The 12,614-nt window shown below is 41.0% G+C and overlaps 1 protein-coding gene across 1 annotated transcript in view; it reads right to left on the bottom strand.

The window, feature by feature from the left end:
• HECW1 (HECT, C2 and WW domain containing E3 ubiquitin protein ligase 1) overlaps positions 1 to 12,614 on the bottom strand; it is a 179,916-nt gene that overhangs the window by 166,673 nt on the left and 629 nt on the right. The gene's annotated exons all lie outside the window — the stretch shown is intronic.

The raw sequence follows: 12,614 nt of genomic DNA, 5'->3' as shown, positions 1-12,614 counted from the left end.
GGAAGAAGGGAGGGGTGGGGTAACATATGCAAGCCCTGCTCTGGGTATGTCTGTGCCCTGTGGGTGTTTGATCAGTGTGAAATTAATTAATTTATTTTTTTTTTCTCCAAGTTGAGTCTGTTTTGCCCAGGGACCTTAATTGAGGAAGAACCCCCTCGTCCTTTGTCTCAACCCTTGAGCTTTATTGTTCTCAACCCAGAGTGTGTGTGTGGGGGCAGCTGAGCGAGTGGGCTCGGGGCTGTTTCTTTGTTGTTGTGCTGGGCTCAAACCACGACAGGCAGATAACTCTACACCACTGGTCTCAGAGCTTTGGCTTACTAATGCCTACCTTCAGTATAGGACCATCCGAGACACAGATGATCCAGAATTACCCACATCATTCTGTGGAAGTAGGAACGCTTATCCACACACAAGGAGATATAAACCGATGAGCTGTCACTTTTGCTTTGGCAGGAAAAACAATTCAGAATTAAAGGCAGGTGTATACTGAAATGTTGCACTGAGCTGGAGCCTGGGAACCCTGCCCAGTCTCTCTTCCTAACGGAGCACAGAGCATCCCTCAGCTCAGGCATGCTGCTCTCTGGCTTCATCACTTGCAACGTTTATTCGTCATATTTAGTCTGTGTAAGCTGCTGGAGATGCTCCAATGCCTGCCATGTCATTAAGATATATGGGTAATTACTGTTCCTCAAGATATATTGTTTATAAAACACCATGCTTGCTTAAGGAGGCTTAGCTGAACTAGACTGGACCCCTTGCTTAAGAAATCAAAGATATTTTAGGCCAGAGTTTAGTGGCACGAGATCCCAGAAGCAGATTTAAAATACTGTGTTCATACGTAGTATCTGTGGGGGCCAGCTGGCACTTCCCCTGCATTGGCTGTTGTTTGCTTCCCACAGCTGGCACAAAGGCAGCATCAGCTCTGCCTAACGCAGCCTCTCTCATTTGACAGAGATTTCAACAATATGCCCATACCCAAACCCAATCACATCCCTACAAGCTGAGCCAGCGGGGATGACTGCAGACAAGTCCCTTCCTCCTTTTGGTCGGAAACCTGGAAAACCAGGGTAAACCAGCTGAGCAAAAGGACCACTCTTAATCTACACGTCCAAGGTAGGAGGGGGTAAGCAAGTTGGCCTATGGTTACAGTGGATAGGTGAGATCGTGGGAAAGCTGGAACAAGCTGCACCCACCGAGTCCCACCTGCACACTGCCTCCTGCCATGAGAGAGAGAGAAAAGGGTGTGCGGGGAGGGCAGTGTCCAGAGCAAAAGGTCAGGTCACAAGGCACATCAGGGACGGGACAAAAACACATAGAGCCAGTCATGCACACACAGTTCATGGACAGGGGCCACTGATGCAATACAGGCTCAGACAGTAGAAAGGATAAGCTTGTGGAGCTCTGTAATATGCAGTTCACCCCAAGTAGAAGCAGCACAGCCTTTAAGTATAAAATAATTTATGTAAATAAAACATATTTACATATGTCATGATTTAGAAATCCCATATGTAGAGCCTTCTCACAGCGAGATCTAAGCCCTGTCTCTTTTGAAAGCTAGGTACTTCCCTCTTTTCAAAGAAATAAAACTTCTTTTTAGTCCAGTACAAATTTACATTAGTTGGGATTTTAAAGCCAGACAAATTTTAGCTCTAGAAAAATACATACAGGTCCAAAAGAGAAATATTTCTCTTTCAGTTCTGAAGGTATGTATTTTTGGAAGGTGATAGATAAGAGAGAAATATCCCCTGGCAGGTTAAAAATAGCATTAGTTGCAACTAGTCAGGAGGCTGGAATGTATGAGTACGACTGATCGACCTGTTTTAGTTGGCAGATGATACTATTCAAGGCATGCTATGCCCTGACCATGGACATTGTGTATGGAGCACATTAACAGAGAAAATGGTGCATGTGAAATACAAAACAGTTTAGGACACTATACATATGCACATATGTGTACATCTGTATTTATCAACATTCATGCCATATGTAAGCGAATAGACAGCATGGTATATTAAACAGTACATGTAAAGGAAAACATTTTTTGTTTCATCTTCCTACTGAGAATCCCTATAACAAAGGAAATGACCTTAAAAATATGTTGCATCTTAATTCCCAATGGTAAATGGTGAAATGCCTCGTTTCACCTCCATACAAAATGAAGAGCAGAGTTAATGCAGCTCTCTTTCATATATTTCAGCCAGCAGCTAATGGCTTTTGACATTTTTCCAATAAAGCATTGTAGTGCATCTCCCTCCTGCTATTTCTGAAATGAGCTTAACCATTAAACTAGCCCTCTGCTTAGCTGGCAATCAACTGCATAGCCTAGGTTTGGCCCCACTCAGTCAGAAAGCAAGCACTTTACTATCACGCTCAGATCTGTGAGTTCATTTTCCTGCATGGTAAACAACTAACTAATTAAGCAAAGTGTCAAACGAGGGAGTATGTGTGGCTCTTTGAACATTATCAGCTGGTCCTGGAGCTGGAGACTGGGGACAGTGAGGGCATCTAAGATGGGGAGCCAGCAGACGTTGCTCTCTCCCTCCTCTGCTGTGTGGCACACAGGTGCCAGTTGGCTCTTGCTGGTGAGAGGGAAGGTGGCTGCAGACCTGCAAAGCTGCACTGGGACAGGAGCAGCAGCAGTCAGACCTCTCACATCTTGCAGGGTCCCTAGGGGAATAGAGAAGGGCGCCAGGCAGCCGGGGTGTGAGCAACAGCCAGAGGGACCCAGGCTACAGGCAAAGATTAGCAAGTGCTTTGGGAATTCTCAGCAATTCTGATGGACTGCTTGTCCTCACCTAATCAGGTATCTCCAAGCACAGCCTTTTACTGCTAAAAATATTCTGTGCTGTCACTTCCATGCTGAGAAATCCCAATATACTTCACAAGCACTATATATATATATATATATATATATATATATATATATATATATATATATATATATATATATATATATATATATATATATATATATATATATATATATATATATATATATGAGAGAGGAAGAACCATGGCCAAAGAAAGCTATCTCTCAGATGAAAGACAGTAAGCAATTGCCAGAAAGTATGTTCTTCAGAGGAATTAGGGAAAATGTTGATAAAGACCACCCCTCAAAAGGGTCTGCTAAAAAAAATAATGAGGCCTTCAAGTGCTGTCAGAAGCCTACATGAAACAGACAGGGCCTTGGTATTTGAAGGCATGCCTGAAATTTCCACAGAGAAGCAAAGATAGTCAGTACCTCTTCCTCAATAGGCCTGATGGAATTCAAATTCCAAAGAGCTGAGTGACCCTTTTGGTCAGTTTGGTTTTACTTAAAGAGGGAGAAACGACAAAAAAACAAAAAAAACCCAAAACAAACAAACAATCAAACAAAAACCAACACAACAAAACAAAACAAGAAACTACTTCCTTTTCTCAAACACTATTTTGCTAATGGATATGATCAGCCTATCTCTCTATGTTCTCCAAGAGTAACAACTAAAAAATTTAGAAAAACCTGAGCTACGTTCAAAGAAGAAAATAATTTACATGACACAGGAACACAATGTCAGACAGGTGCCTGAACCTGGTACACTAACCCAGTCTCTTATCCATCACTAATTTGATTTAGCACTACACATTACAACACTTGATTTTTGTAAACTTAATGCAATTAGAGTGTAAAAATAGAAGCTACACTTCATGTCTTGATCCCTTATGAATAAGAAATGCTGTACTCCTGCAATTACAGAAGGACAAATTTGCTTCAGTTTGAAATCTAAAAGTGCATTTGACCGATATGTATGTCTGTACTACAATGACATATGAAGACAGTTAGCAAAATGATTTAAAAAATAATTTTCTGTACAAAGGGGCTAAGCTTGATCTGTTTTGCAATTTGCACAGAAAGCTGCAGGAAAAGGACATTGTAAAGCACAGAATAGAAGGCAAATAAAATAATTTTGTAAGATAATACAAGTATAAGCCATAGATCAGCTTCCTATGTCTGATGTTTCTTCTCTTACCACACAATTTATCACTTGAGAAAGAGAAAAATGGTGACAACAGCCTCTACAATCCATAAGTGCAGCTCAGAGTGAGTTGTATCAGGCCATGCCAGCATTTCCTCTTGCAGCCCTTTAGCTTTGCATTGCAAAGCCCAGCCCTTGGAAACCACATTTCCAAAGAGTTGTACAAATGGTCACGATTCTGGAGGAGGGGAAGTATTAATGAGAAATGTACGCTGAAGATGCAAATACCGATTTGTTATTTACAAAGATACCACAGTAAAAAATAACCACACAAATACTGGCTATCATTATAGAAATCAATAGGAATGTTTCCATTGACTTCACTAGTTAGACATCCAGTTCTAATGTGGATCGAAACTTCATTGTTAATTTGTTTGCCAATTTCTGCTGCAGGCAATGAATATAATGCAATTTACAGTCAGCATCCTTCTTTCTATAGCTTCTCAGGGAGAAACGTTCTGGGAAACAAGGGCCTAATTCCTCATGGTGCTGAAAGCTCAGTCCTTGGTCTCAGAGCTATACACGTGTGCTGTTTCAAGTACATCAAAGGTCCCATTTTAAATCCATCAAAGTTAATTCCCTACCCAGTTAAAGAAAAGTAAATCAGAAGGAAACAAATGCGAACAAGTGGAGAACAGCAGTGAGAGCAAGACATGGAAAGAGAAAGACCGAAGGAAAGTACTAAGGTTGAAGAGCATAAACCCTAAGAAAACTGGGATAGAGCTGGCAAAGTTGCAACAATTTCTGGTCACTGAGGGAGATACTGTCCTAAGTAAAAATGCTCCAGGCACACAGTGAGGCATGCACACTAGGTTTAAAACCTAACTTAATCTGCAGCATAAAGGCTTACACACAAAACCCACAAAACACCTGTTGTCCACTCCCAAAAATCAAGTTCTAACTTTCAGCAAAACACTTTTACCTTTGAACATCAAGCTTACTTTCAGAGCCATAGATGACATTACCCTTTACCACTTCAGTAGCCTCCAAATGACTGCTGGAGATCCCTCCTTCATTACACCGATACCAATTAAAAAAGCAAACAAGATTGCCAATTACAGAGACCCTATTAAATCTTGGGGATGATATGCCTATGGGTTTTCAGAGGGCTCTGGATGTACTGTGGATCTAGTCCTTCCCCCACTGTCCTGCTCTTCTTGCAATTGAGCCAACCACAGTGAGCGCTTGAGCTCTGCTACCTGAAGGACTCGCACCTCTCTTCCCTGCACCAGTGGAGCCTCTTGCTAATAGCAGAACTGGGCCCTATTGTTCCATGGTATCCTTGAGGTGTTTGGGATCTGTGCTCCAGCACAACCCATCACTCATTTATTTCTCTCCAGTAACTACAAATTTTCTACTGAAAAGGTAGACAGAATGAGGGAACGGAAGACCTGAGTTGGGGCTCAGCAATAACAGCTTGTGGAGGCTAAAAAACCCCACAGCAGATGTTAGGTTGCAGTGGGATGGGCATCTATGCAGCAATACTGGTGTCATTTGGTTCTGCATACACTTAAAAGCATGATAGTATCCACACAGCTCTCATTGCTATTTCAGCTATGCCTGTCCCAGCTACAGAATTCTGGTTTAAAGCTCCTGCACTTCCAGATTTATTCTCACCCCTGCAGCAGATGGACCACATCTGGGTTTTAGTACAGCAACAGGCATACTTCAGCTATGTATTGCACAAACTTCTCACAATTAATGACACCCAGCCTGCACACTGAATTGAAGATGGGAGGGAGATGATCATAACTGCCTTGGTGCATACTGAAAAACTGCAGACATGTTATGTGTAGTGAGGGACAACATGGAAGAGTTTTATTTGCTTGTTTTTAATATAACAACAGTTCCAAAGTTCTTGCAGTCAGTGGAAGCCTCCCCATTAATTATAGCACACTTTGGAAAATGAGGATTAGGAGAAAACAGTATGCCCATGAAGTTAGCTAGAAGATGCTAAAGTAAGAGATGATGCAGGCCCAAAGCAGTATAAAGACACGATATAAAGGGACATGGGAAGATCTGAAATTTGAACAGGGATGACACTCGCCCAGGTTAACAACCCTTAGTAAATAGGGGGGAAATAATTTGCATTATTTGAAAAACGGGCTTATATCAATGCTGAAAGACATCACAGCAGGCAGTAAATTAGATAGGCGTTTGTGATCTGACACAGCAGCAAAAAAACCCCAACAAACCCAAACACAACTCAGATGTGTATACAGCAGAAGCATAGTGCAAAGAATCTCCTGAGAATCTGGAGTGATTTTATCTGAAAAATGGTATTCAACTATAAGATTATTACAAAGTTGGAGATCTTCAGTAAGGGAAACATGTCTTTAGGGCTGGAGAGATCATTGGATGAAGAAGATTACAAAAGATAAATGCATACATGGTCATTACTGCAGTTGTGAAGGGCAGCATGGGAATGTTAAAATGTTAAGAACAGTGTGTTTAAGTTATAACCACTAGAGAGTGGGAATGATTTAGTTTGGTTTAGAAAACTAAGTGAAGAAAAACATATGCCGAACCTTCGAAATCCACATGGCTAGCCTGACAACCTCTACAAGCAAATCTTTCTGCTTTAAGACTTATCCTGCCAAGAATTTTATGTTTGTGCTGTCCACTGTATGTGCTGCAACTGATTCTACCCAGTTGTGCTGGTTTGGTTCGGTGGGATTTTTGGTAGCGGGGGAAGGGCTCCAGGGGTGGCTCCATTAAGAAGCTGAGAAGTTCCCCCTGTTCCAAACCCAGCCAAGGAGCCATGAGAGGGACAACAGATGCTCCTCAGTAATTAACATACGAAAGAACTGAGATGAGGCCTGAGCAGAGCAAGCAGTTAGAAAGAGCTGAGCTGGAGAGGCAGAGCTGTGCCTGTGGGTGGTGAGGAAGAAGGGGAAGAAGGTGCCCCAGGAGAAGTTTCCTTGCAACCCATGGCGAGATGGCAGCTGTGCCCCTGCACTCATGGAGGAACGTGGTGGAACATTCCCTGAAGGTGCCTTCAGGTTCCCTGAAGGAGGGGTGAACTTGGCCAGTGGGCTTGGATTTTCTGGCCAGTGACTCGGATCTGCTGCCACTGGACTCGGTGGAGAACCACCAGCTACAAAACTGGGAAAGGCAAAAAGTGACTCAGCCTGATAAAGCGAAGTCACTCTCACTGGATCCAAGAACAGGCAGGTGAAGGCAAACCAAGCTGGAACAAAGAATCAATATCTCTGCACTAATATATCTGCCAAGGCCTATGATACCTAATACCCTCTCTGTTCAGTATTTGTGCAGGCTTTCCATTGCCTTTTTTTTTAATGATAGGTTTGCTCCTCTGACACTTTTTGTTCCTGAAATAAATAGTGCTGTGCTTAGTTAAAGCTGTCTGGCCACTGGACACCTTTATCAATGTTTTACAGAGAGCACAGAATTGTAGGTGCTGGAGAAAACTTAATTTGCTGAGGTTATCACAGTCAGTCACAGCCTGCCTGGTGAAAGCTCCAACTACAAGATGACCTGCTGAGAAGCCCTAAGACCAGAGCGAGGTTCTCTTCCAAATGCCATAGAAGGACTGGGAAGATGGTTGACCCTAGGACACAATTCCATGCTTCAACAAAATTCACTCTAAGCAGGCATGCTGTGAAGAGTTCTGTTTTACAGAGGGCTTTATCTGAAGCAGAGGTGGAGCAACTGTCCAAATGCACGGATTAGAGCTGCAATGCAGAGACTCACAACTCCCAGCCTTATATGCACATTACTGCTTCTAACATTTCCCATCTCTGCTGGCAACATGTGACACTTTCTGTTTGTGTATGTTGGATGTTTGGTAAAATAGCTGTACAAACAAGTTCTGATCCAAGTCTGACAGCAGGAAAAACGTAGATCTTTCCACTTGTCTCAGTGGGCAATACAGCAACATAAGGCCCTCTAAGCCTAAAGTCAACCTGCAAAGTTTTTAAACAAACGTTTAAATGTTTATTAGCTAATAGCTTTAAAAAACAGATTTCTCAGATTATAGCGAATTGCCTTTTTGGGAAAGAACATCAAAGGCTGAAACACAGGAGGAAAACATGCTGTTTAGCTGAAGCTACACTTCAATCACTAATTAGGTCAAGATATTCCTACTTATATAAATTTGAGAGGAACTACTGTCAAAAGCCAAATATGGACAGGAAATTGGACCCTACAAGATTTGTGTATGAAGAATCTTTCGATAAAAAGCCTTCAACCACATTTTGCCTTCCCATAAGGAAATGGCAAAAGAAAAAAGACTACTGCAGATGGATAAGAAAAGGATAATTGTTAGTAACCCTGATAAATTCCCAACATCAGTGTGCACAAATGATTTTTTCCAAGTCTGGTTTAAACATTTCTCATCAGCTACTTTACATCAGATATGGAGATGATGACAGAATTGAAATCTAGTAGCAGCTAAAATGCTACTGCAGTAATTATAAGATAGCACTTTCTCTACAGGCAGCTGCCAGCAGTCCATGTTAATTTATCTAAGAAGCTTCATACTGTAGCAGACAGTAAAAGTAAATCATAGAAGAGAGAAAGAGAAAACTTTCACGTAAGTAACTGCAAATACTCAATCTGTCTCACAGTAGCCAATAAACAGGAGTTCTTTTAAAAAAAAAGAAAAATGAACATGCTATCTTCTTCATTCAAAACTATGTTTTTGTTTCCCTTCTTTCCCCCACAATGTGCATTTTCTTTACATACAGCTTTTCTGCAAAGAATAAAATTCCAGAGACCTTGAAATAGCAACAAAGATGTTCTTAGGGAACTCTTTTTTGAGCACTGACATATATTTTTTATTGTGGATATGTTTCTGCCAGACTGCTGACATTCATAATACTATAGTTCTCTTGAGGGAGGGCAAATGCACATCTCAGGTGAGTTGTTACAGAATTTAGATGTTCCTCTGCATAGCTCAGAGCTGATATATAGTATATGCAATAAGTTAGTTCAAGCTTAGCAGAAATCAAACATTATTTCTACTCCTGAAGACACAATATGTCTTAAACACCCAAAAAGGCTTGTTTTTCCAATTCCCATATTTTTTATCTTCTTACCATGGTTAAACTTCAAATGCATTGAAGTACTAAGATTTACATTTTAACAGAGTCAACATTTACTATCCTCCTTCCAACCAAGGAGTTCCTCTATGGCCTTTCATAAAAGTCACATAGGTGCATATGGATGTTTTCATGCAGCTGCAGGGTGAATATACTCACTACTATTTTTTTGCCATGAGACACACAACCATCATGGTTTTTTAACTGTTTTAGAAAAGATCAGTTGGCTTCCTAGAACATTTCCTGAGACCATGAACAAAAGTTAACTCTAATAACCAAAAATCCAGCTTTTACTGGCTTCTGCAAAGGCTGTTTCTCAGTTGGCCACTCTTAGAAATGTGTACGTGGATTGAAGAAGAGAAAAACAGATACCTTTTGATAAAGGGAGCTGTATCTCCTTCACATGACATCTCTTCTTTCAGGCTACACTGATATTTGAATAGCATACCAAAATGCCCTATTGTATTAAAACATATGAGCTACATGATTTTTGCTTTTTCTTTTGAAAGCCTTTTCCATCATCTCTATTTCCTCAGACACAGATGAAGCCTTCAGGTTATTGGGTAGCATCAAAATTTTAGTGATGGCAGTGGTGGTGAGAGCAGACTGTTTCACACATTTCAAAACCAACAGTTGTATAAAATTATTTTGAGATATTTCCTAGATCACTACAATGGCAATGATTAAACTTCTTCAAGGTGAGAAGTGCCTTCTGTTCTGCTTTTGTATATAGCCCCTTCTTGGGATGCTCAGGAGTTCTCACAAGACAAATAAGTAACACTCCAGCACTGATGTTTACTGACAAACCACAACACACTGTCTGATACCTCAAGGACACAAATAAATTCTTTGTTCTCATGACTCACTGCAATATTAAAGTATTGCCACATTCAAAACTTTCAGCTCAAATTTCACCAACCCAAGCAATTAAAAAAAAGGATTGGGCTGTATCCATGAGCTGGCTTTGAGACAAACACCAGAGTGACCAGCAGCAATGCAATAGTTAACAGTCTTGCCATGCAAGCGGTAATAATAGGCTTCTACTTTAATCCCCTATTGAGCAGGCTGAGAAAAGCTCATGGTTTCTTCAGTTCTCTTGTTCCAGTTTGGCTGCTAATTCAAAACATAGTCATATATCAGTTTATGTTGTGAAGGTCATGCCCACAAGGCCAGGAACATTTTCTCTGTAAACAGGAGTGCAGGTATGGAAAATCTGTGCAAATGCACATAAATCTAAGCCATTGGGATGTCTGGATCTCCCATCCCTATGGACGGGTCACAGACATTGAATACAGGATGCATCATTGTTTTATTTCTGGTCAGCAGTGTGCTTTTGGAATGGCCCTTCCAATTGTCCCCACCCAGACCATGTGCTGATCTTCCGGCACACAAATTCAGTTCTGTCCTGGTGAAGCTAAACTGAAAGATGCACTACTGCAACTCAAGGGCATTCAGTCTGCCAGACAGATTACTCTGAAACCAAGCCCCTAAAATGTATTCAGCAGCTGTTTGATTCTTCAGGCCCATTCCTACTGGTTCCCCCTAGTGTGTTGATGTAGCCATAGTGCTAGTCCCCTAGAGTCCAAGCGTTTTCCATGTCAAACACACACCAAAAGCCAAGTGATCTTCAGTCTCCCATAATTTTTCTTTAAGGAAACTAAAACACCAAATCTCACCTTACATTAGGTTTTGGGAGGGGAGCAGGAGAAGGGAAGAGAAAAAGGGAATGAGGGGGGCTGCTGTCTGCTATTTCCTCAGCTATTTAGATTGGGAACCTTAGAGGCTGGAGACAAAACACCTTCAAAGACTGTGTCCCTTGGAACAAGCCACTGGCATTCAGCCAGCAGGGGCAAGGATCCACTTCATGATTTGCACTTCTAATTTACTGGGGTGTCTGGAGCAACATCCTGTTTGATATGATATATGACACAGAATTAACAAGGTGAATTTTTCTCTCCTACTTAATCCTTCATGTATTAAGGTTACCTATTTAAAAAAAAAGTCGGAATAGATCCTCACAGCACATGATACAATGAGCTGTGAACCTGGCTGAATGAGTGGAATGTTAAACAGCACTGTGGACTTTCTGTTGACCCCAAACCACCAGAAGGAACGCTTTGCCTCTCTTTACAGAAGCAATACAGTCCTCTCTGAGCTGCCTACAGAATAGGCTCAGAGTGTTTCTTACTGCTTAATACTGGAGGCTGCTGTGTCTTCTCATCTCTTCCAGTAAAACAGTCAACTGCAAGCTTAACTGTAAACACAAGTAAGTCTGTGAAGGACAACAAACCAGACTGCTTTCAGAGCATGTTCTAAGTCCACACTCTGTTTTTACTTCCTAAAAGATTTTAAATTTTAGAAGCATACTTTTATTTTCCAAGCAGACTATTTCATAAGATTACTCAAGGGAAAAAGTACTGCAGCCTGGTTTACTGTAATCCCCAATCCTTATCCTCCATGTCCTAAATGGCCACCCTCATCTTCCCCTTCTCCCAGCCTCTCTAATACCCTGAACTAATTTTCTAATGTTTAACACTGTGCCTCCAGGGTTCCTTCACACGTCAGACCTCCAACCCAGCCTCTTCTCACATCACCAGCATCTGTGTTCTCAACACCCTCAGCATATGACCCTTCTGGTCTCACCCACTAGAGACTCCCTACAATGCCCCCCACTGTGCTCCAAAAGCCCAAAACATATCACATGATTTATCTGGTTTTGTTTGACTTGCTATCTGGGCAAGATAAAATATTGCTATTGGAAGCAGACAAATTGCTTAGTGCTAGGCACACTCACCCATACAGGTGAGGGCAGGATTTTATGAACATCACCCTTTGAGGGGGCACAAATTTGAGTCTGTCTTCTTTACCAAACCATTGGTTTCCAAGCAACATTTTAGAACTTCACATTTTAAAGACCTCTAGTCCTTAGAGTAATGTGTCTGAAACTGACCTACTATATTCAAAACTTACCAGAGGGCTAAGACTTAACACACTGACTTCAGTCTACGCAGCAGGACTATTTCCATAGGAAACAAATGAGGTTAAAAAAAATGCTACTGAAGTGAAGCAATCAGGTAAAAAGTGGATTGAAACCATTTCTTATTACTCTTATGTGGGGCTGGATTTACTAGAGGGAGATGCCAAAAATATGCTAATGCACATGGCTGAATACAGCTTCCAATAAAAATAAAAATATGAAAAAAAGGAAAAACCTTCTGGGGCAACTCCAGCCTGCCTCAGTCTATAATTATTGTTCATATCAAAATATCCTCTGGCTATACAGAAAAAGTAATTCTGTTTCATGGGGTTTTTAAATGATTCATATTCTTGACTTGTAAAACTCTCATCTGTCACAGATTGCTCAAGGACTCGCAAGAGGAAACCCTGAAAATATTATGCTGTCTTTATATAGGAGGTATTTTCCAAAAATCCAAACAGCTTTAAAATGAAAATATTTTGAAATGTCAAGAAACTGTCAGGAAAAAAAAAAAAAAAAAAAAAAAAAAAAATTTTCCCATATCTCCATTAGAAAAAAAGA

Source organism: Chaetura pelagica, unplaced genomic scaffold (genome assembly GCF_000747805.2).
Source record: "Chaetura pelagica isolate M959 unplaced genomic scaffold, ChaPel_1.0 scaffold7, whole genome shotgun sequence".
Taxonomy (NCBI): domain Eukaryota; kingdom Metazoa; phylum Chordata; class Aves; order Apodiformes; family Apodidae; genus Chaetura; species Chaetura pelagica.
The sequence above is the reverse complement of the archived record's forward strand: the minus strand, read 5'-3'. Positions and strand labels throughout refer to the sequence as shown.